This window comes from Xiphophorus maculatus, chromosome 2 (assembly GCF_002775205.1).
Source record: "Xiphophorus maculatus strain JP 163 A chromosome 2, X_maculatus-5.0-male, whole genome shotgun sequence".
NCBI classification, from domain to species: domain Eukaryota; kingdom Metazoa; phylum Chordata; class Actinopteri; order Cyprinodontiformes; family Poeciliidae; genus Xiphophorus; species Xiphophorus maculatus.
The window spans coordinates 28,938,675-28,960,988 of NC_036444.1; positions in this window are offsets into that span (position 1 = coordinate 28,938,675).

Below are 22,314 nucleotides of genomic sequence, written 5' to 3' on the forward strand. Positions count from 1 at the left end.
TACAGAATTTGAACCCGATAAAGTTAACAATGTCACTTGAGTAGTTTGTAGAACATATTTATACAAGCATATTTCATTTTTTTTATGTTAAATGCAAAATATATTTATTTTTTCAACAATTGTGGCCTAATTACTTCTCTAAATACGTTGTTCTCCCAGAAAATTGTCTTCTTTTGAGTCTGTAGGCTCCCGTTAATCATTAATCGACGTCTAAATCACTTGGCAGTTATTTCAATAATCGATTAGTCACAGTTAATCGGATTAATCATTCTTATGATATTGACATGAATTAATTAAAATTAATTCATTCAAGTCATTTTATGCCAAAAGTAATGTTTCTAAATAATATTTTGGCAACATAAAGAGGGTGATGTTTTGGTCAAATATAACACCATTTGGCAAAAAGTGACTTGGCCCATTATTTTAGGAAGGTGACAATATGGGGAAAATAAACTTCCCCGTGAAATCACAGTGACTTCCTGCTGTCACTTACTTTCCCCACATTTAATGCATAACTTCTACAGAAACTGTCCCAGAAGTCACGTTATATTAAAAACACTGAGGAGGAAGTGACACACCGTCTAGAGGAAGCAAACATAGCGGGCAGTGACAAAAAAAGAAAAAGCCTCTAAAATTAAACAGTTCAGGAAATTCTGTCTCAGCCCATTGACCGAAGGGAAATAAATATGCAATGTTTTTGTTGGAAATGTTATTTCATCTTCTTCTAACCAGCTAATATTTTCAACTTCGTGCCAATCTGGTTAAAACAAGAAGTGTTCAAATCTTTAACAGTCGCTTGGCTTTACTGCCAGGCGTGAGTCAAGGCCAGAAAAAGCCTCTTTATAATAAACACGTGAATTTGGGTTTAGGATTAGGGAAGGTGTAGATAATCCTGGGTTTATTTCAGAGCAACTTGACACTTTTTAGAGTAAAATATGGAAAAGTTTAGATTTTTATAGTCTTGTCTATTAAAGAAGTGTCCGTTGTTATTCATTCTAGGTTTGATAGGTCTGGACGCTAAACTATTCCACATTGTTTGTCTTTGCCTTGTTTCACCTTGAAGACCAAAACTCCCTCAGTCTTGCCTGTTTCTCTCTCTCCTTCACACACGCACACATCCATGTTTCAGCGCTGGTTTGTGTGTGAGCGCAGCTGCAACACAATAAGAGGAGGCATTTGACCTTTAGCTTGTTGAGAGGAAAGTGCACAGACCAGTGAAGCAGGAGCCCCTTCAGGAATCTGCGTCTGATGAATACGTTCACCCGAAGCGGCGCGGACACTTTATGCACACACATGCAGGCGTTAAATCTGTCATCGGTCTGGGGTCGTGTCCATGGCAACGATCCACGTGTTGGCGACTGGGGGGAGGACATTGTTCGGTTAGGAAATATTTGTTTGTTGGTTTTACTTCAGGTGGGAACAATAGGTGGAAGAGTGGAGGAATGAGTGACCGTTGGGGAGCCGAGGGCAGCTGCGACCCGGCCTACCTGGCAACTGTGACCTCTGTGGTTGGAGCGACACCGTGCTGCACTCCCAGAGCACACGATAAAATAGGAGGGATGTGATTTCTGTCACACACAATATGGATGTGGCTAAATACAGGACAGTCTTGGTTAAAAAATACAAAAAAAAAATGCTAAGCTATTATAGGCTGCACAAATTGTCTCTTTAGCACACATATACTGAAACAATCGGATTTCAATAGTCGGATTAATCGACTATTGAAATCATTGTTGACTAGTGTTCACTTAACTGGACTCTAAAGCATACCAGTGGCTTAATTGTCAAAAACTTCTTTTGTACAATTTTAAGCCAAAATTGTACAAAAGATACATACATAATGCATTTAAGATGAAAAATCTTCTTTGTCTATTAATATGTTCTATCCATAACTTTACAAAATCTCCTATTAAGTACCTTTTGATAATCCAAATTATTTATTGGTATTTGGTATTGCTTAGCCATTCCAATAGATGGCGGTAATGCATCTCAAGCATTGCTTGCCAACTGCCATAAAAAATCGAATGGAGGTCAAATGGCCTCCATTCTGTGGTCAAAACTACTGCTGACCAAACAATCTGTAAAAAAGCCTGCGCCTAATTTTCCAAGAAAACATTTTCATGATCCTTGATACCTTTGAAAAAATGTTTTCTGAAGAGGGATTTTTTTTTCCCTTGCATTTTGGAAGATGTGTGTCATTGGTATTCTTTCTAAGTATCCAAGCACAAGTCATGTGACCTGTACTTTGATATTTGCCTTATCTCTGGGATCCAGTTGAAGGAAGTTGATAGAACCAGGAATTCTTCTCTTTGCCTGGAAATGCTGCAGGAAAATGTCTTTATTCTTGACCTTTAGCCTTAGCGAACTTGGCTTATGCAGCAGCATGAGGATCCAAAGCACATCAGGAAATACACCTCTGAAAACAACAACAAAAACAAAATTAACTCAAAGCTCAAGGTTTTTTGAGTTTGAAAGTTTGCTTAAGCTCAAAAACCTTTCTGTTGTAGCTTAGTTAAAACAGCTCTGCTTAGAAAAGTGGACCAAACTTTCTCTACAGTAACATAAGAATCATTGGCAATGATTTAAAGAGGCAGTATTATGTATTTTTCTGGCACAAGCGCCTTGAAATCGGGGCCCTGTCTCTTTAAAAAATCCTGTTCTCTCTGAAACTCCGTCTTCAGGAAGTCATCACAACATGGCTCCTCTATTAACCCTTTAATGACGTTTTTTTACCAGCGTTGCTCTGAGCAGTAGCTCCTATAATGAGCTCAGCAGATCTGCAGTTCCACCAGGTGTTTGCTAATTGCTGCTGGCTAGTCTGAAGGAGCTGAATGAGGGAGCTGCAGGGGAGGGCTGCTCTATGAAGCACAAGCTTAGGACCTACATTTCTGAGAAGGAGCAGCACCTCAAAGGTAGTGCTAGGTCCACCCAGGCGTTTTGCACAGCTGAATGGTTGCCATGGAGATTAAATGATTTCTCAAACCTGCGTAAAAGAATCAAGGCAGCACTCCAGGTATGTTTGTGGTCACTGAATAACATTATAATGTTATGATTTTACATTTTAAATAATACTTCATAGCAGGTATAAAGGCAAGCAGATATCAGAATAGTTTTTTTTTTCTTAAACAAAATCATTTGAAAACTGCTGTTTTGTTATATTCTGTGTGTAAGAGTAGATTTTGCCCTTTAACACATTACACAAGAGGCAAGAAGCTTTGCAAAATAACAATACCCCCATAAAATGCAATTCTTTGTGTGTGCGTGTGTGTGTGTGTGTGTGTGTGTGTGCGCGTACGTGAGGGGGTGAGTGAGTGAGACAGAGAGGCACAGATTTATTTCCACTTCCAGCGGGAGCGACAGGGGAGAAGGTAGATCTCTACTTCCTCCTGCTGGAAGGCCAAAGCAGAAAACAGTTCTGTTATTTTATTTTTTTTATTCCTTGCCCTCAAACATGTTCTGACATGATCGGGTTTAGTAACAACCTTTTATATAACGTAGTAAGAAAAAACGGGTGAAATACATATTTAGTGGATTGGTTTTATTTTATGATTCGGATTCAGTTATTTAAAAACTGACTTGCCTTGTGGAATAAAGATTTGCAGCACCTCTCAAAATATGTGTGATAATTAGTATTTTCAAATTAGAATTATAGAGACTTTTAGTAGATGTCCCCACCTGGGGACCAGGAATCTTGGGCCCCCTGACAAAAAATTTACCCCCTCCCCACACAGCTGCTGCTACAATTTATTTTAGTTTATCTGACCCATCCAAAAGCATCACAATTTTAAAGGCTTTCAACTGTCTTGCTTTCTTTGGTCCAATACTGATACTAGCACAATATTTACTGCTCATGAATTTTACACCCAACAGTCCACATACAGTATGCAAATAGGTTGCTTAGATATTTTCTATTAGTTTTAGATTACTGAAATGTCTGTCCCCACCAGCAGCAGTCATAGGCAACGTTCAAAATGTATATGAATCAATCCAAACTTCTAAAAAAATGCTAGGTAGTTACATTTTGTTCAAGTATATAACTTCAATAAAAAATATGTTTTCTCCATATTCGTTAATTCTGTCACCATGTTGTGCCAGTTTGTTATGAGACAGATAATCTGTGAAAACAATCAATCTGCTCCCTGAACTACTATTACTGGCTAAAATGATGCAACGTTCTGACCAAAACAACCAATCAGAACCAGGAGGAGGGTCTTAGCGCTGTCAATCAATCCCATTCACTCACTGCTAAATGTGCTAATGGTGGAGAAACAACATGTCATTACAGGAAAATTGTTTATCTGCCATCATTGGTAGCTATGCTAACTAGACTGAGCATTCACAACAGGCTATGCTAGCTGCAGGATAGCACAGAGCGAGGGGGAGGAAGGATGAGCAGCAACATGAGATTGTGATTGACAGCGATAAAACTCTCCTACCACTGACTGGTTGTTTCTAGATATCACTGGGAGAAGACAGAGGAAATAGATTTTTAACAGATTATCTCTTATACCATACTGTAACAACATAATGACAGTTTTAACAAATATGTAAAAATTATTTTCTATAGAAGTTGCATACTGCAGCTTTAATTTCACTTAGCAGAGGACGAGTCAGGAGGGACGTGGGTTAGAGCTGCTGCTGACTGACTCACCTGTTGTTAAGTGGTAAAAGGTACAGGGACAAGTTCAATATATGAATATGTTGGTAATTTATTTTCTTAATTCATTAAATGCTAGTGACATGGAGGCAAGCTGTCTGTAGCTAAGCTAACTATGCTAAATGGTTGATAATCTCAGTTTACCCACCTCAGAGAAAAACGGGATTACAAATTGAAACTTTTACCTTTTTCTCTCTCTGTCTCTCTATTTTTAAATTTTTTTTTGAAAACCTGACTTTATTATTTTTTCTTAGCAGCACAGTAACAGCCACAGTCGTTCTTGTTTTCTACTGTCTGCTGCTGAACATCGTCACCATCGAGCTCCAAGCAGGAACGAACCATTTCATGCAGATCCAGGTTCAGGGCAAATATGGATGTGTGCTGTTGGGTCTGGGAGTGGCAACATGAAATTTTTACTGCTATAAACAATCTTCGAAAATACAATATGATTAATTTTGTAATTGACAGGGCCCCATTTTTATTTTTGATTTCTATGAGCAAACAATAAATAAATAAATTGTCAAGGGCCCCCTGTTGGTCAGGAGGCCTTAGAATTGTCATAACTTTTCCCCCTATATATACGGCGCCCCTGGTCCCCACACAGTTTTGATATTAATTGATATATTAACAATGTGATTGTACCTTCAGGGGTGAAAATAGAGTATTAAATGAAAGGCAGCAGTATATATTGGAAAAAGAAACATGTAAAAACTATATTTCATAATGTATGTTAGGTAAAAAGTAATTGCCACCCTTGTTAAATCGTACATTAGTCCATCTTACCCACATTTTTCAGCTGAGGTTCACTATCAAACCAATAGAATCAATAAATAGCTGAACAGAAGCTTTCTGCCAACATGGAGTGGGGCGAAAATTTTCCATTTTATAAGCTGCTAAAGATGATTTAAATTGTATCCTTTACAAAAAAAATAAAAACCCTACAGATTCCAACGAGCTACCGTGTTTGTTTAACAAAGATAAATCCACAATGGGAAAGCTTGTGAAACACTCGGTAAACCCAAGAAACCTTGAAGTACTTTCTATCACCAGGACTCTTCACAATCACACTATGAACACACAAGTCTGAATCTAATGGATGCAAGCAGCAGTCATGCAAACACAGGAAGTGACCCTCCATTACCTGCACATAAAGTACGAAACTCATCACAGACACCACTTTGAACAGAGCCACCCTTCAGCCATGCTGACTACATGCGATCAATGAATGCTCTCTCTCTCACATACAGACTCGCCCAGGTAGGCAGCTAGCATCGTGCTTTACGCCAACACTTTAATCTGACCTGTGTTTATTGTCTTTTATTCTTATTTAATTCATGCTCTTCCTCAACCAAGACCACTGACTTCCATTGCACCAGATGGGGCTAATTCGGCGAGCTTCATGTGAGACTTTGGGGAAACAGCCGATGTGAATCATTCGGTGGTACAACCGAGTTCAGGAGTGGAAAATGTGATGTTTGTGACACAAAAGCTGTTCTCAAAATAGAAGAAGAAACAACATTTGGCCGGTGTTTCCTGCGCACAGCGTGAAGCGAAGATCTGAATGTGAACATGCTCGACTTCTGCTTTGAGTTACTATTTAGGATAAAAAAATTCAGAGTAAAATGACCTCAAAATAAAGTGGGTTAGATGATGACCATGGAAATGATGTGAAAGCTCGGTGGGAAAATGGCCTGCTTTCTTTAAAAAGCTGTTTCCTTTTTCTGACTAATTCTTACAGACTAATACCAAGAGTCCTTAAATATCCCAGTCACTAATTCTGACTTTGCTGCTGAGATGAGGTCTAAATAAAGATGAAAACAACACATTGATGTCAGGCTGGTGGAAGTTGTACAGCTGGAGTTGAGCCGTCAAACTAACGCTGCCCCCTACTGGCGACACTGAAACATAAATCAATAACATGGCATCAGAATTCCCTCAGAAAGAAACTAACAGTGATATAAACTATTTAGGATGTCAAATTATAATCAACTCAAAAACCAAAGAAAATAAATGAGCTTAAAACAATGAGAACAAACAATTAAAGAAGTAGAACAATCCACGATCAGTGAGCCTTTAGTCGTCTCTGTTCATTGAATTGGTTTTTATTTAACTACTTGAAAGGATCACATTAAAGAAGAAATAACTCGTTATCGATTTTTCTAGAGCTTTCTCCCTCATTTTTTTGTTGCTCTCTTTTCAAAATGTCGGATCTGCAAATTCAATAAGTCTGGAGAGGATATTTGGAAAAACAGCCTGACAGTGAGGCCTGAAGCAGCTCGGTTAGATTCTGTGTTTAATCAAAGCCAGGAAACCTGATAAGCTCTGCCTCAAAATAGAAGGACATTAAGTTCTTCACTCACAGCTCCAAGATAATATCTTAGCACAACCAGAGGGTCTGGAGGAGGCAACCGACATCTGACATGTGGAAGAATGATTCATTTGGAAAGAGACAACACCAAGAAACTTCGGCGCTAACGTCTTCCATAGTAAACTCAGACTAATGGAAACGTCCTGATAAAGTCATCGCTCATCGTTTGGTTAAGGTGACAGCTAATAAGTCAAAGTAACAAGCTTTTATTCATTTGTTTTGAACAAATTTTCCCTCAGAGATTGCTAAACACATACTGAAAAAAAATAAGTTTGCTATTCTCTTATGAAGTACGTAAAAACGTAAGTAAGCTTTAAATTGTTCAATGAGGGGGAAGACTACGTCTACGACACTCTTACTGTAGTTTTGTCTGTGCACCTGTGGATGTTAGACCTTTGGGTGAGACAACAAAAGAAGACCAGCTATCAAAAGCAGAAATTTAAAAAGTGTCCACAGTTTTATGAGTGGAATTGGAGTAAAACGTTAGGGGAACAAAACTAAGGATGTGAAAGTTTGGATTTGTGAGTTATCGACCACAAATCTTTGTCGCACAAATTAAAGTTAAAGTTTCATATTTCAATTTCCACAAGTTGGCAACCCTATCTTTTAAATATGGTACACTTTTAAGATGATGCTTAAAACGTCCCTTTTTAATAAAGCGTATAGTTGTAGCGGTTCAGGTTATCTCTGTAGTTATGCTGATTCCGCTGCTTTTCCTCTCCTCCTTGTTACATTTTCCTACTACTCTCCAATTTTGCATTATCTGACAATAACAACACATCATTTGATGCAAACAGCCGACTAACCGAACAACTTCGAATTAACATCATTAGTTAAATCCTGATTTTCTTTGCTGTCCTTGCGTGAATAAAAACATTTAGCATCACAACCGCAGCCTTTGTTCGTGCCAATGGTTGACCTTCATCTCCAATATGCTCTTGTTGCAGTTGGACCTCCAGGGACAATATGGCCGCTGCATCCTGCGTTGAGCGCAAAGTGCTCATTAAAATATGCAACGCAAACATGAAAACAGCTTTCCAAAGCCACTCTGTGATCCGTCAGCCATTGTTGTGCTCCTAATCCCACCATTGACAATAAGGGTCATTTCCACCGCCGGGGACTCTGAGTTAATCACAAGGCTCAAATTAGCCCAGTGCTATTAAAGCACCCTGCAAATGGTTAATTAATTGACCTTGGTGGTCATTAAACAATGCACGGATACAATGCATGATCAATGGCCGCCAGCGAGCTTTCATGTTCTGTGAGCAGATGGGCTGCAGCCCCCCTCAGATGGAAACCATAACTGGATGACAGTGAAGATGACGTGATCATGCTTTATTGCTCAGACAGATGGATATGTGCAGTCCCTCCGCTCCTCCCCCCGTCAACATACAGCAGAAGTGTCTTTATTTTGTTTTTGCTTAATCCTGTGGTACAGTATAGATAATCTTGTGAGCCAAAAATGGAAATGTGTCTCTCTTAAATCACAAGTAATTCAACATCGTAAGTGTTGCTTTAAGTGAAAATGTATGTCTTTGAAATTTATGTTTAAAAAAAAATAAACAATTGAGAATATTTATTGGTTTGACAAATGGAAAGAAATCTTGCACACATTTTTTTTTCCATTTGTCAAGCCAATTTTTTATACATTTGTTAATTTTTACAAATTGACCAGAACACTTTATTTATTTATTTATTCATTACTGCTTTCTAAGAGGGACGTTTCTTGGTCACTTGATGACAATTCCTTAAAAAATGATCAAATCTTATTTTTCTATTTCAATCTTTTCCAATCGAAGATGTGACATCCAGTCAAAAGTCCCTTTTCTTCCAAGTGAGAATTTGTTTTTCTTTTAGCTTTTCATCCTACAGGGAGAAACGTATCATATAATGTCAACATGTCATTGTGTAAAATTTTTGTCCCCCTTGCTCCGGTACAATCACACTGGAAGACAAAAGAAGCTCTGCTTTCTAGCACACCCATCTTCCTCATTATCCCTCATCCTCCCTCCTCCGCCTCCCCGACTCATCTGACTTCTGTTCGTTTAAAGTCCCCAGACTCTCCCATCCCCCAGCCAAACAGAACGACTCGACCTCTACCGGACAAGCAGCCAGTTTGCTGCTGCAGAATCGGCTGATTTTAAACATATACACATCACTGACCATAAAAAAAAAGCAAACATATTTTTTTGTTTCTTTTGTGTACAATTGTCACCAATCGCAGTGAAACTACAGGCTCGTCCAATCGCAATCATAAATGCACCAATACTCATAAGTAGGCAACTTTGGAAAGCTGGAACAATCACACCAATGTTATTGTCTGTTTTTCATGGTACTAAGCCGATATTTGATCTACCTCTGGCTGAAACTGTTCACCTGAAGATCACCAGGAACACAGAGCAACAGTTTCTAATTTTGCCACGTTATTCCGTTAAAGTTGTTTAAATAGGTTGACCAAAGTTGAAAACTTATGATGTGACATAAAGTTCACTCGTCATGAAAATGGGCACCATTTAATTGCAATAATTGGTTTAAAACGGCTCGTAAATGGCGGCCATTTTGAAAAAATGACTGTCATCCGTCAATTCGAGTGGCTAATTAAAAACATACGACGTGAGGGGTGAGCATGCAAGTTTTTATTCTTACATCCAGACATGAACTATTTTTACAGTAACATGCTGCACTACGGGTTAAGTGATTGAACCAAACTTCGTGAAGTGTGAAACTTGTTTCACACTTTTCAGCTTCCTGCCGACTCTATGTTTAAGGGTGTTGAAAATTTATGGCTTAAAAGCGGAAGTGGGAAGATACCACATCCTGAGTCACCATGTTGACAGTGACGTCAGAACCAGACCAGACTTTTTTCTTTTCTTTTAATGAGAAATTCTACGGCCTGATGAGCGAAGCAGGTGCAGGAGTCACTGAAGTGTTGAGGACACTGGTGAAAGAGCAGCGTTACGGAGGAGCACAGCAGACAGGTCAGGGATGAAGCTGTGAAGACGTCCAAAGCAGGGTTTAGGTTACACTAATAGGGTCATTAAGGTCACATGAGCCTATGACCCACCTCCCATCCTTTGAGTCTTTTGGATCGTTAAACTCAGAACAGAGGAAGCTTTTCCGTCTTGCCTCTCAGGATCCTTATGACTGAACCTTTTTAGGTGTGGGTTTAATCGAAGTTGTGTAGTTGTGCGTGCTTAGATCCAGGACAAACATGTTTTGAAGACAATAAGATTTATATATGACTACAAATCATTGTTTTTTTTAATCTAATACTTTCGATGTACCATGTTTGAGTTATTGTGTGACGTTTCGGGGCAACACGTACAAAGCTTACGGCAGCTGTACGCAGTACAAAAGGAGCCAATCGGAATACTACATAAGGTGGGATATTGGGGTCATACAAATCCGTTGTTTTTGAAAACAAACAGAATCAAACCTCTGTGAAATATCGCAAACAATGGCCGCCGAACAGTCGGTTGTAATTCTAGGAGGTTCTCGCGAAGTTTGTTAAAGTTATATCATTATTTAGAGTTGGACGTCACTGCAGATGAGCTATGAAGGCTAATCACTGTGACGGAACCATTAGTAAACATTTTATTGCTGAAAGTCTCAAGTTCCTATTTTCATAATGGGAGCCTTTTCCTCCCCCTCCGACTCTCAGCAGCTGAGCCAGACTCCTGTCTTTCTGACGTTGTTGTTGGTGTAGGACCGGTGACACTCTCCAGGAGACTAGTGCACATGAACGTGAAAACACACACACAAGAAAAAGAAAGTTTTAATTAAATATACATTTAATTACATTTATTTAGTCAAATAACCCATGAACAACATGGGTGAAGACTTTGGGTGACTTGGCTTAAAATGCCCTAATTAATGACCTAATTTCTGTAATACTGTTGGAGTCGCTTAGAGCGGATTCATTTACACCAACCGTATGAGTGAACTCAGCAATACGGTTTATGATTTAAAGCTCTTGAGCAGATTTCCACATAAAAAAATCTAGTGAAGCTGTATTGTAACAAAATGTACAGGCTGGATAATAATAAAACAACAGATTTGAAAAGATTTCTCTTTGCCTTCCCCAGTTTAAGCTAATTATTGTTGACTCTTCAAGGCAGCGACGTCTATTTATCTGGTTCAAGTCTTAATACCTTTCAAAAGCGAGGACTCGGATCACTATAGATGTAATGAATGTATCTAGATTTAAAAATATCATCTCAGCAGTGACATCACATGTGCTTTGTCTTTAGTCAAACGAGTATAAACAGCCTCACCCCTCCCCTCTCCCTAGCAGCACAGGCCAGCTGTCTCTCCTTCAGCTTTCAGCTGACGGAGCATCGGGGAATAGGAAGGGTGCGAGTGAAGACGGGTGGGGGGTGGGTGGATAACAGCTGAGCAGATGAAGTAGCCCCTCCCGGGTTAGTAGGGGGATTGGCTTTTTTCTCAGCCACCCGCGGCCGCGCAGCTGCTCAGGCACCAGCTGTCCCGACCGTGGCACCAAACGTACCGGGGACTTCCTTCGCCGTAGCGGCTGGCTGAGGACGGCGTTCAGGTGTTGCACTGTATGGAACAGCTGACACTATGGGAATAACCCCACTGCCCTCCACTGCCACCACTCCAAAACTACCCCAGACACAACATGTGTGGAAATGCACCAGTCTGTTGATGTCTGAACACCGGCATGTCGAGGCATTCAGTAAATACAGACAAATAAATTGGCGCCAAGTAGTACGACCCGGTTGGATCCGATTTGGCGATCTACGAAGAGGTTTCTCATGACCAAGGCATCACACAAGAAGCATTTCATGTCATGACGGCTTAAAGAACTCTTTCCAGATTCTCACAGCCTCACTGTTACAAAATATTTCGTTGACGTCATACCGCTAAACTTCTGAATCTACCAGTCGGCACCACTGGCTACATACTGTAGGACCCCACTGCTGAAGAAAAAGCTTATTTGAAGTTCGCTGCATACCATTCTTACTGGCTACTTTATCCCCAGAAAACATAGGCCTGATGAAAACAGGTTTTACTCTTTGATTGTCATTGCGCAATAGAGGAAAAATAGCAATAGACTCCCCAAAACACCAATATCTTCCATCACCCTAACAATGACTCATACAACCAGAGCTGCAATCAACTGGTTCAATTGATTCCTGTGTTAGGAAATTAGATGTTGTTGTAAAATGCATCCTTATTGAGTGGAGATCCACTTTCACCATCGATAAATAATTTATTACGCATTCTTTCGAGCTCATCCTATATTTCTAATTACAATTCCAACGTTTCAAGATCAGCTGAGCACAAGACGAGGAAAGCAGAACTTTGCTTGTAAAAGAATCCAAGGGTTCCTCAGTCTGACCTCAGCAACGGTACCACCATCTTCTGATCTTCTAAATGGGTCCAGTAGCACAGCTGGACACACAGAGCAGCACTAAGGCCAAAAGATCAGTGTGCAGAGACAGGATGCCTGACACCCAGTCAGGTTTACTCAGCTCTTACGCAGCTGAGACATGTTTGCTTAAATTTATGATTTCTTTTCTTTTGACATTCATAACAGTTATATAGTCACACACACATATCTGCTAAATTTATCATATAGCTAAGCTTAATGACTTGTTGTTATCCAGTATTGCAGTATTTGAACAAGTTTATTAGATTTGGTATAAAATACAAAATTTTCAGCCTGGTGACACATCGCTTTGACCAGCGTTATGTAGGATCTCTACGTAAGCAGTTGTAAGTTTTAGAGATTAAAATGGTAGGATTGGGTTTCGGCTCCTTCATACGGGGTAAAGATATCTGTGTGCAAGTGTGTGTGTGCGGGCGTAGGGGGGTGCACGTGTGTGTGTGTGTGTGTGTGTGTGTGTGTGTGTGTGTGTGTGTGTGTGTGTGTGTGTGTGTGTGTGCGTGTGTGTGTGTGTGTGTGTGTGTGTGTGAAGGCTGGAGGGAGGCGAAGCCCCCAGATGGTTGATGGATGGGAAGAGTTGTTTCTCTTTTTATGAGCTGAGCTCAGGCAGAAACACATCAACATGCCACCGAGGGTCAGACCAGCTGACGCTAAATTAAATTACACAGCAATTGCGCGAAATGAAATGGCACATAAAGCAACACTAATTCAATTTGAAATCTAACGCGATCTGTATTTGCTTTTCAGTTCAGTGCCTCCGAGTGGCCAGAAATCAAAAGTAAATACAGAATTAAAGTTGCTAAAAATGGATTAGAGCAGATGAAGTTTGACATTTTTTTAAAAGGGACTTTTAAAGTCTATGTTATATATTTGTTTTATTTTTATTTTCTAAACAGCATAGGGGCAAATATCCACAGTGTAAATATTTGCACAGGTCAGAACTTTATACTTTATGGCTAATTACTATCCTCCGTTTTTATAAAACGTTGATCTGATTCCGGTTTCTCCTGAAAAACTGTAACATTAGAAAATTTAAGAACAGCTTTCAAACTTTTTTTTTTTCATGCCTTCCTAATTAATGCCTTCATTAATTATTCATATAAGGAGCAGAAGTGACATCACACCCTCTGTAAGGAAAAGTAGTCACTGTAAAACATTAACCCTTATTTTTAAAGCCACAGCGTCAACAATTTAAAAAAGCCTGGTAATTATAGATTAGTTATTAATGTAGTAGGTTTGGCTATTATCAGTAAAGGTTCTGGAAAATGCAGATCCTTAATTCAAAGATATCCACACGACAAATCAAACATTTCCAAATCAGAGACTGAATGCTCAAGAGGATAAAATACAAACTTTGCTGTTGAATGTTCAGCCTTCCTGTTTTCTGTTCAAAGTCTTGCTCTCTAGTAGCTATTATTTACCCAGACATCTCTTAAAATATCTCTTAATATATCCTGCTATTCAGTTACAGAATGAATCAGGAGTTCTACATATTGTGAATTGGCCGTAGAGATTAAGTAATGCGGTTTAATCTACACTTTTGCTATTTAATGTATTCGATGGTTCCTCCAACTATTAATGCAAATTCATTGCAACCTGCAGGATGAAAGCATGCGATGCTAAGCTATAACATTTAATTTTTGAAATCAGGGCAGTAAATAATCCAAAACTGTCCAAAAACATAAATTTAGCATTTGATGGAAAAACTCAGTAAATATGTTCTACCCAAAACTCATATGAGCTTCACCTGGTTCAAATTTTGTGAACCAGGTGTCTTAATAAGCATCATTTTGCAATCCAATTATTAACCAGTTATCTGAAAAAAAAAATCAGCTGATCAGCCCTACAATTTATTGATATCACATGTTGATAGAAGTATTTGTTTTTAGTTGCAGATTCATCCTGTGGTACAAGTGACCGAGCATCTGCCAAGGGAATTCTGTTCATGTATTTCTATTTATTCTCATTTTGAAAAGGAAATTGTATAAAAGAGCCTTTAGCAGTCAACTAAAAAGTTTGCAATGCCAATAGTGCCAATAGTTTTTATGAGATTAATCAATTAAGTCAGAATAATCGATAGATTAATCGACTATGAAAACAGTCATTAGTTGCAGCCCTAATGTCATTTGCACCTTAAATATGAACTATTCCAAAATCAACTTTTTTGTAAGAAAAATGTTGCGGCAATATATATATATATATATAAATATTTTTAAAAAGTTGCTGCAAAATCAATCATTTTAAGCTGCAACAATCTCTTAAAAAAAAAAAAAAAAAAAAAAAAGCAGCATCCCAGAGGGACTGACTGATTAGAGACGATTTTGAACGGGTTTCGGGAGTCGGGGAGTTCTTTGGCTCGGTTTACTCCCAGATCAGATTCTCCCTCTCTGCACAATCAGCCGCACCCATTAATCACAGAGGCCACCGAACTGGGAGCTCTGGACCAGCACCGCCGTGGAGGAAGGACGAGCTGCGGTCACCTGCCTCTGCGGTCACACCTCAGCAGCTCACTGCTGCAGGGCGGCAGCTGGGGGGTTAGCTGGGGGGGCGGCGTCCCCTGTGTGTCCAGAGGAGCCTCTGTTTCCGTGCGTCGGCGTTTACCTGAAGACGCCTTTTGTCGCGAGCGAAGAAATAAAGGAAGTCGCAATGAAACATAAAAAAAAAACAAAACACCTGCATTTAAAGGAAACAAACCTTACAGACATCAAAGCACAAAGGAAAACAGGATTAAGTTAGAGGAAGAATCTGTTGCTCTGATGATCAAAAGCTTTATTGCTCTGAATTGATCCTGTTGATTCACAGTAGCGTTTCGCCAGTCAGTCACTTTTGTTGCTTCTGCTTTGTTTTCAGGCGACCATATACGACCTCTAAGCAGAAACAAAGTGTTTTCTTTATTTTCACATTTGCGTCCCGAAGAGTCAAAAATACCTCAGCGAGAGCGAGAGATGGAGCTAAACGAGTCTGTTCTACAGCCTCTTAAAACCTCTCGGTTTTACACGCAGCTGTGCTGGTTGAAGTGTGACCCTCTCAGTAGAGAAAAAGTCTTATTTTTGTTTAGTATAATCCTCTTTAATCCTCCACTCTTCTCCGTTTAAAGTGTAGAGATTAGACGAGATTATCTTTGATCTTTCAAGTCAAGAAGGCACCGGCGTAAATGAGTCAATTCGGAGCTCAGAGGAACTGATCATCCGGCTGGTTAACAAATGGAGGGCGGCTCTCCGTCCACCAATCAGGAACTCATTGATGACGGTGAAAAACCTGCAGAGCAACGGAAGAAGTCAAAGTCTTCCATAATTATTTTATGGCTGCTTTTGGTGTCCAAAGAATCATCCTTAGGGCCATTTGTGGCTCTTAGAATGGGGCCCTTGTCCACCGTTAAAGAATTACTCATTTATTTCTTACCAGACTGTTAATGGTGAAATGCTTAAAACAGATCAAGAAAAAAAAAAGCAAAAATGATGCGGATCATTTAAAATGGTCTTAAAATAAAAACTAAAACAACAACACAAACCACTAATTGTTTATTAGACACATTTTGTTTTCATTTTTAATTTGATCCAAAGCACCATTTGTGGCCCAAACGTGGTCTTGCAGCACCTTCTGTAATTCTTTTTAGAATGGCAAGTTTACATCTTCTTACTGAAAATGTTAAATGCAACACAAAGATCTTTTTTGGCTTTGCATTTTTAATCTCATAAAAACGTCTAGCGACTTGGGGACACTAATCCACGACATCTGGCTCAAAACAGCAAAGTTCACGGAAGAGCATCAATTTTATAGACTTACAAAACGTAAAATAAAATGAGCCCAAACTAGTAAGTGGCTGTAAACACCAAAACGTTGCATGTTTTATTTATTGCTGTGCAGGTAAAAGAGAAGTAATTCACCATAATATTTTGGGGGTCTTTAAAGGGGGAAGAAAGGAAAATGTTGGCCCCTCAATGCTTTCACCTTGGTGATTTTGGCCCCTTTGTGCAGGAAGTTTGGACGCCCCACAAACAAACAGTAACTTTTACTGTTGTAGCTGAATAAGAAGGTTGAAAAAATAACTCGTATCATTCTCCTAGCCTGGAATACATCTAGTACAATTTGCAGATTTTTTTTTCTGTGTAGAAATCAGGTCAGGTCAATTCGTTAAGTGTTGCATTCAGAACTGTTTTTGCATTGTTCACAGCAAAAGTGATAAAACGTTTGTGTTCCACGATTATGTTTAACTTGACAGTTGTGGACCCCGGCATTACGCCACACAGCGGGATCCTGTTGACCCCACACACAGACCCCAGTGTGTGGCTGGAGTTCCCGGTGCAGCGCTGCTCTGGTGACCCTTTAGGCTCCACTTCCTGAGACCAGGAAAGTGAGGAAATCTATTCCCAGGAAGCACCAGTGGAACCATTTAACCCCGTCAGCCGGAGGCCGGGAGGTACTGGAGTTCAGACAGGTAGGCAAACAACGTGGCGTCGTGAAACGTAGCCAATCAGACGCCTGTGAAATGATGAATGTCCAGAAGCGTTCATCGTGACCATAAAGTGACGCAATAATTTAAATATAGATAAAAATGTGCTACATACATGTATGAAACGGACATTTATTAGGTATTAAAGTGTGCAAGCAATTTAGAAATAATTTTAAAAGGACATGCCTCATTATGGGACGATGAACTGTAGTAAAGAAAATATAAAATGATTTTTTAAAAATGCTGAAATCATTTTGTGTCATTTTAAAAGGTTTTAAAGCATCTGAGATACTGTTAAGTAATGACTTCAACATTTATTTTATGTATAATGAATCACTGACATCTTATGAAATTATTCTAAAAACAAAAATATATATTTTGTTATTATTTCAGAATACTCTAAACTGTTGCAAGTCATCTTTAACTGGCATAGTACATTAATTCAATTATATGAATTTATTCGACATTTTGGTGGAGATGCATCTGATCTTCACAACAGATGCAATGCTGCGTCTTATTAGTTTGACTGATATGTTTTCCCCCACATCCTTTCAAATATCTACAATATAATCTTTGGTTATCGATTTGTATTGTTGTGAACTTAAGTCCTTTACCGCTGCACTTGTTTTTATGTTGTATATTCGTTCAGGCAATGTGAACGCAAATACGAAAACTGCAGATGGTCATCATTAGAAGGGTGCAAAAAAAACCCCAACCCTGTTTATACATGTAAAAATGTTACAGTTTTAATTTGCAAAATGTTCAAAACGCAGAAAAATCATCAGCAGAAGCGCCAGAAGCATTTTGAGTCGAGTAAATATTGCTGCGAGACATCTTAACCCATCTTCATCTACTCCACTGTATTCCATTCAGAAATACAATATAGTGAAAACGGCTCATTTACTAGCATTACCAGGGTTTTCGACCTCCCCCCTGAAGTCCCGAAAGAGGGTCAAAAGACCCTGAGACTAAACTAACGACTCTGATGGCTCAAATTAACATCACTTCTTCAATTGTAAATGTGGCCGTTGACCGTCAGGCCAGAAGGTAGGAGTGTGAATAGTCCATGTTGGGGGTGGGTATCTATGATACCTACAGGAGATCAGATCTCCTGTAGGTAATGCTCTTCAGTTTAGTTTTGAAGCATACATTAAGTGTTTTTGGAGAGATGTGACCTTTCGCAGCTGATCCATGATGTTGTGCTGCATTATCCAGGTCATTTTGCCAAATGTACATAGAGCTGGCAAAATATACAATCTGTTTAAAGAAATATGCAAAGGTTTTTCTAAAAGAAATTAGTAATGTTTTTCTTTTACATAAAGCTAAGTGGGTTTAAAATGACAGTTTAGAAATAAACTAACCAAATTAATTGTGTTGATCCACCTCAAAAAAATCATGCAAAAAGTGTAAGCAAAAGAAATCTGGGAGATTTTGCACATGCAAATTTGCATGCAGCCTTTTGTGCTGTGGAGTATAAATAGGTGACTGCTTCACCTATTTAGTCCACAAGAAACAAAATGCAGAAGAGGTTCACCACTCAGAAGGCATTGGAACTGATTCTGAGCAGTGCCAGCCCTTGTGATTCAGATGGAGAAGACATAGACCTTCAACCGGATTCGGACTCTGAGCTGTCTTCAGGTTAGATTTCTCAACCTACCTATTTTATTTTCCTGACTATTTTTTATTTAGAACCAAACAGTAATGGCCTTATTTACAGAACAAAAGCGCCTGTTCACACCTGCTTATAGGATGCTAGCTAAAATCCTTCAGGTCAGTCGACTCGTCTCTGGGCTCCAAAGGTAGAAATGTTAAATGACCCTTCTCTGGTAATGCTAGTGTATTAATGGAAGTTCAGCGTTCAAACAGAGAGTAAATCATTGCAGGACGGAAACACGGGACAACTTTGGAAGTGTCGTTAAGACCTCACACTGAGACGGAGGCCAGCAGCTCAGCTCTGTTGACACGTGGGTGTAGGCGGCAGGCTGAGGCGCTCCTCAGGGCGCCGACTCAGGGCGTGTGCAGACCACACAGGAGAAATCACATCTGTCACTCCAGGTGACCAGAAGAAGGAAGACGTGTTTAGTGTTGACTGAATTTCATTTGGTCGTCATTTCAGCTTGACTGCATGAGGGAAGCTTCAGGTGGATACCGGCTGTCGAGCGTGCGTCGTAAGATGAGGCAATGTAGGGACAAAAAGAAGCAGCTATGCTCAAGATATCCGACTGTTGCTGCAGAAAGGCACAAACTGAGTTTCTGTGATTTCAGAATATGCTGGAAGTTTGGTTCGAGAGTGCCTCGTCTTATGCGGCGCAAAGCGTTTTCACAGGAAAACCCTGGCAGCTGTAAATTATTTTACAGTGATTGAAATCACAGCTGGATTACATGAACAATTAAATTGCGCAACAAAATTAAAACGAACCAAAACTAATCAAACATGTAGAAAGTGCAGCATAAGGCCGTAAAGTGACTTATATTTTCAAAAACGACTGAAAAAATTAGTTTTTCCAACGTTAGAATGTCATATTGACAGAATTGTTTTGTTCTATTTCAGTATTTTTCTGTTTTCACCACCATTTGTAGTTTTAACAAATAAATTTGGTGTATACAAATATATTGTTGCTGTAAAAAACGTTAACATTTAGTTTGACTGTTTGCAAAAGTTTCTGTGAATTTAAACATGTTTTCCACTTCCAATATTTTTCTGATATGATTTTACCCTGTTGTTTTTTATGCGCAGCCATTTGCCTATAGATATAGGTCTATAGATTGACTTGCAAAGTTTACGTTGTTCCATCCAACTATTGTCCATCAAATGACATTTGAGAGCAGATAAAGTCACAAGAAAAATCCATACTGCTTATGTGTGAAAGAAAGTGAGACTTTCAGCTTTCAGCAGTTCAATTGATGACTGATTACCAGGCGTTTGTTGAACTGCAATCAGTTGAATCAGGCACATTAAAGCAGGGAAACCTCTAAAACATGTAGGACAGTGTGTCTTGAGGTCCAGGGTTGGGAAACACTGGTTTCCACAGTCACTGTGCAGCTCTCTAACTTAGATTATTATTCCTAAAACCTAGAATCAATGGATGGAATATACCTTAAGAATATCTAAGATATCCGTTTTATACCATCTTCATTCTATTTTCTGCGAGGAGGAAACTTATTGTTCAAATAAATTCAAGATGGATAAAAATTGGACTTATAGTTATTACCTTGGAACATACGATGAGATAAACATGATGCTTTTCGACTGTTATCAATTTCTTGTAGAGTATTCTTGTCGTTGGCTTTAAACAGCAGCCAGTCCTTGATTTTTCTTTCACTGTCGACTCCTACCGGTACCGGCTTCGGTCCTGATCCGCGGGTCAACAGATGGAGACATGGTTGCATTCCTGAGCAGTTGGGAGTCAACAGCGCAGCAGATGCGTTGCTTTTATTTCGACGTGTTCCTGCGGGTCATTTGGAGGTACGGCAGCCCGAGCGGGGACAAAGAGCCAAGGGCAAATGTCTTGGCTTTGTGGGGACAACAGCTGGGAGGAACTGACCGGGCAGCCGTTTCACTTCATTAAAGACTCAGCATGAGAGCAGCAGAGGCTTTTGGAGCTCTCCTCACCACTCCTCCCTCCTGTCTGTCGTTACGCCCATATGTACGCATATCCACTCCCCAAAGGAGACTACGAGGAGCGTTTACACATCTCTCTGAGGTGTTGCTTCACAGGTAGAAGGATTCTGTGCTTCAAAAGTACATTTCTACTTCTCAAGACCTAAAATGAGAATTTCTGATCCACGCGCGTCAGATATAATTTAAAAGTGCTACTCTTCTGCAACAGCGTCTTTGCTTTCCTCAACTTTGCAAACAGAAATTCAGCATTTTGGCGGGTATTGCCCTCAGCTTTTCATCAAAGCTGTATGAAAGACAAACTTTCCTCAATTTACCAACAGCATTTAGATTGTGGTGAAACTTTAATGCCTGAACCTTTAGAAAAAATTCCATTGATTCTTCTTCTTTTGAACTGGTTCAAACGACTTCTCCTGGCACAGCCGGAAGGTGTGATGCAAGGTCCAGTGCTTGGACCTTTTCTCTTCTTTTTCTGTGAAAATCCCTTGGATCACCTCATGCAAAAAATGTAACCGTCCCATCAATGCCGATGATATGCAGATCTACACGTTCCTAAAGGCCGGTGATCTTACAAAGCTCACCACTTTACACCAATAGTGAGCAGAAATCTGTGACTCCATGGCTCTTATTTTTCTCTTATCAAATCACAAGCAGACACGTTCCAAACAAAATCATTCCGAGTAGTGTTATGCAAGACATTGATGTACAACATTGCTTAAGCTTTACTTACTTGCCTACATCTCATTAACTTCTGATCCAATGTTTCTTGGGTATTCACCAGTTCTCTTTTAACCCTTCCAGACTGAAGGGATCGGCGATGATCCAGCCAAATGTACGGTACAGTAATACCGCCACACTTTGTGCTATCTTACCAATTCAAACAGTTTCCGAAGGGGAGATGTTGCGCTTTCCAGCCAATAGTTGAGTTATTACGGTAATTTCACCCCCGCCGTAGCAGGGAGTGAAATTAAGCTGATGAAACACTGTTTTAATAGACGGTAAATTGCAAAAATAACTGGCTAAATGTTGAAAGTTCCAGTTGTTATGGGTAAATGGGCAAATATATTAACTCACAGGACATTTAAAGAACTGCTTACAATAAAAATAACCAAAATATATCCAGGCATACATTTGAAACTTAGGTCTTTTCAGGCTAATAAAGCACAAACTAAAAATTATCCAATTCATACACAAACATGTCTGCCTTGTCCACATCGACACGCCACCGACTTCATGATTTGCTCTTTTGAGCGAGCGATGGACTGGTCCCCCCTTAGTGTCACAAAAGAAAACACCTGTTAGAATCTGCTTAATCCCAGCCAGCGGCGGTGCTCCCTGGGCTCTTAGGGGCCCGGTTTAATCCGCACAAGGGCACCAGGCCAAGGCCAGGGCAGTTTAGACCCCCAGCATCCATCCAAACATCCACCCCTCTCCACACAGACACACACACACACACACACACACCTCTTAAGTCTGCCTCATACAACAACTGTTTGAACTGGCTTCTTAATTTGCCCATCCGCCACCCCCCGACCCCACTCACCAGCCCAAAACTCACTAGTCCCACTCCCACAGCACTCCGTCCCCACCTCCTTTCCCTCCCCTGGTGGGATTTAAAGCCCATTGATTTGTTGATTTCTCCTCTTTTGTTTGCAACCACTGGAGCGTGAACTGGACATCCAGGGTCCAGAATACAGTGCCAGAACTTTTGGCATGGCAGATTAAGGTCCTAATCTAGACATCTGTGAAGGTGGAGTCCGCCTTCTACTTCATGGTTCTGGAGGCCAGTTTGTGAAGGTATCAACTA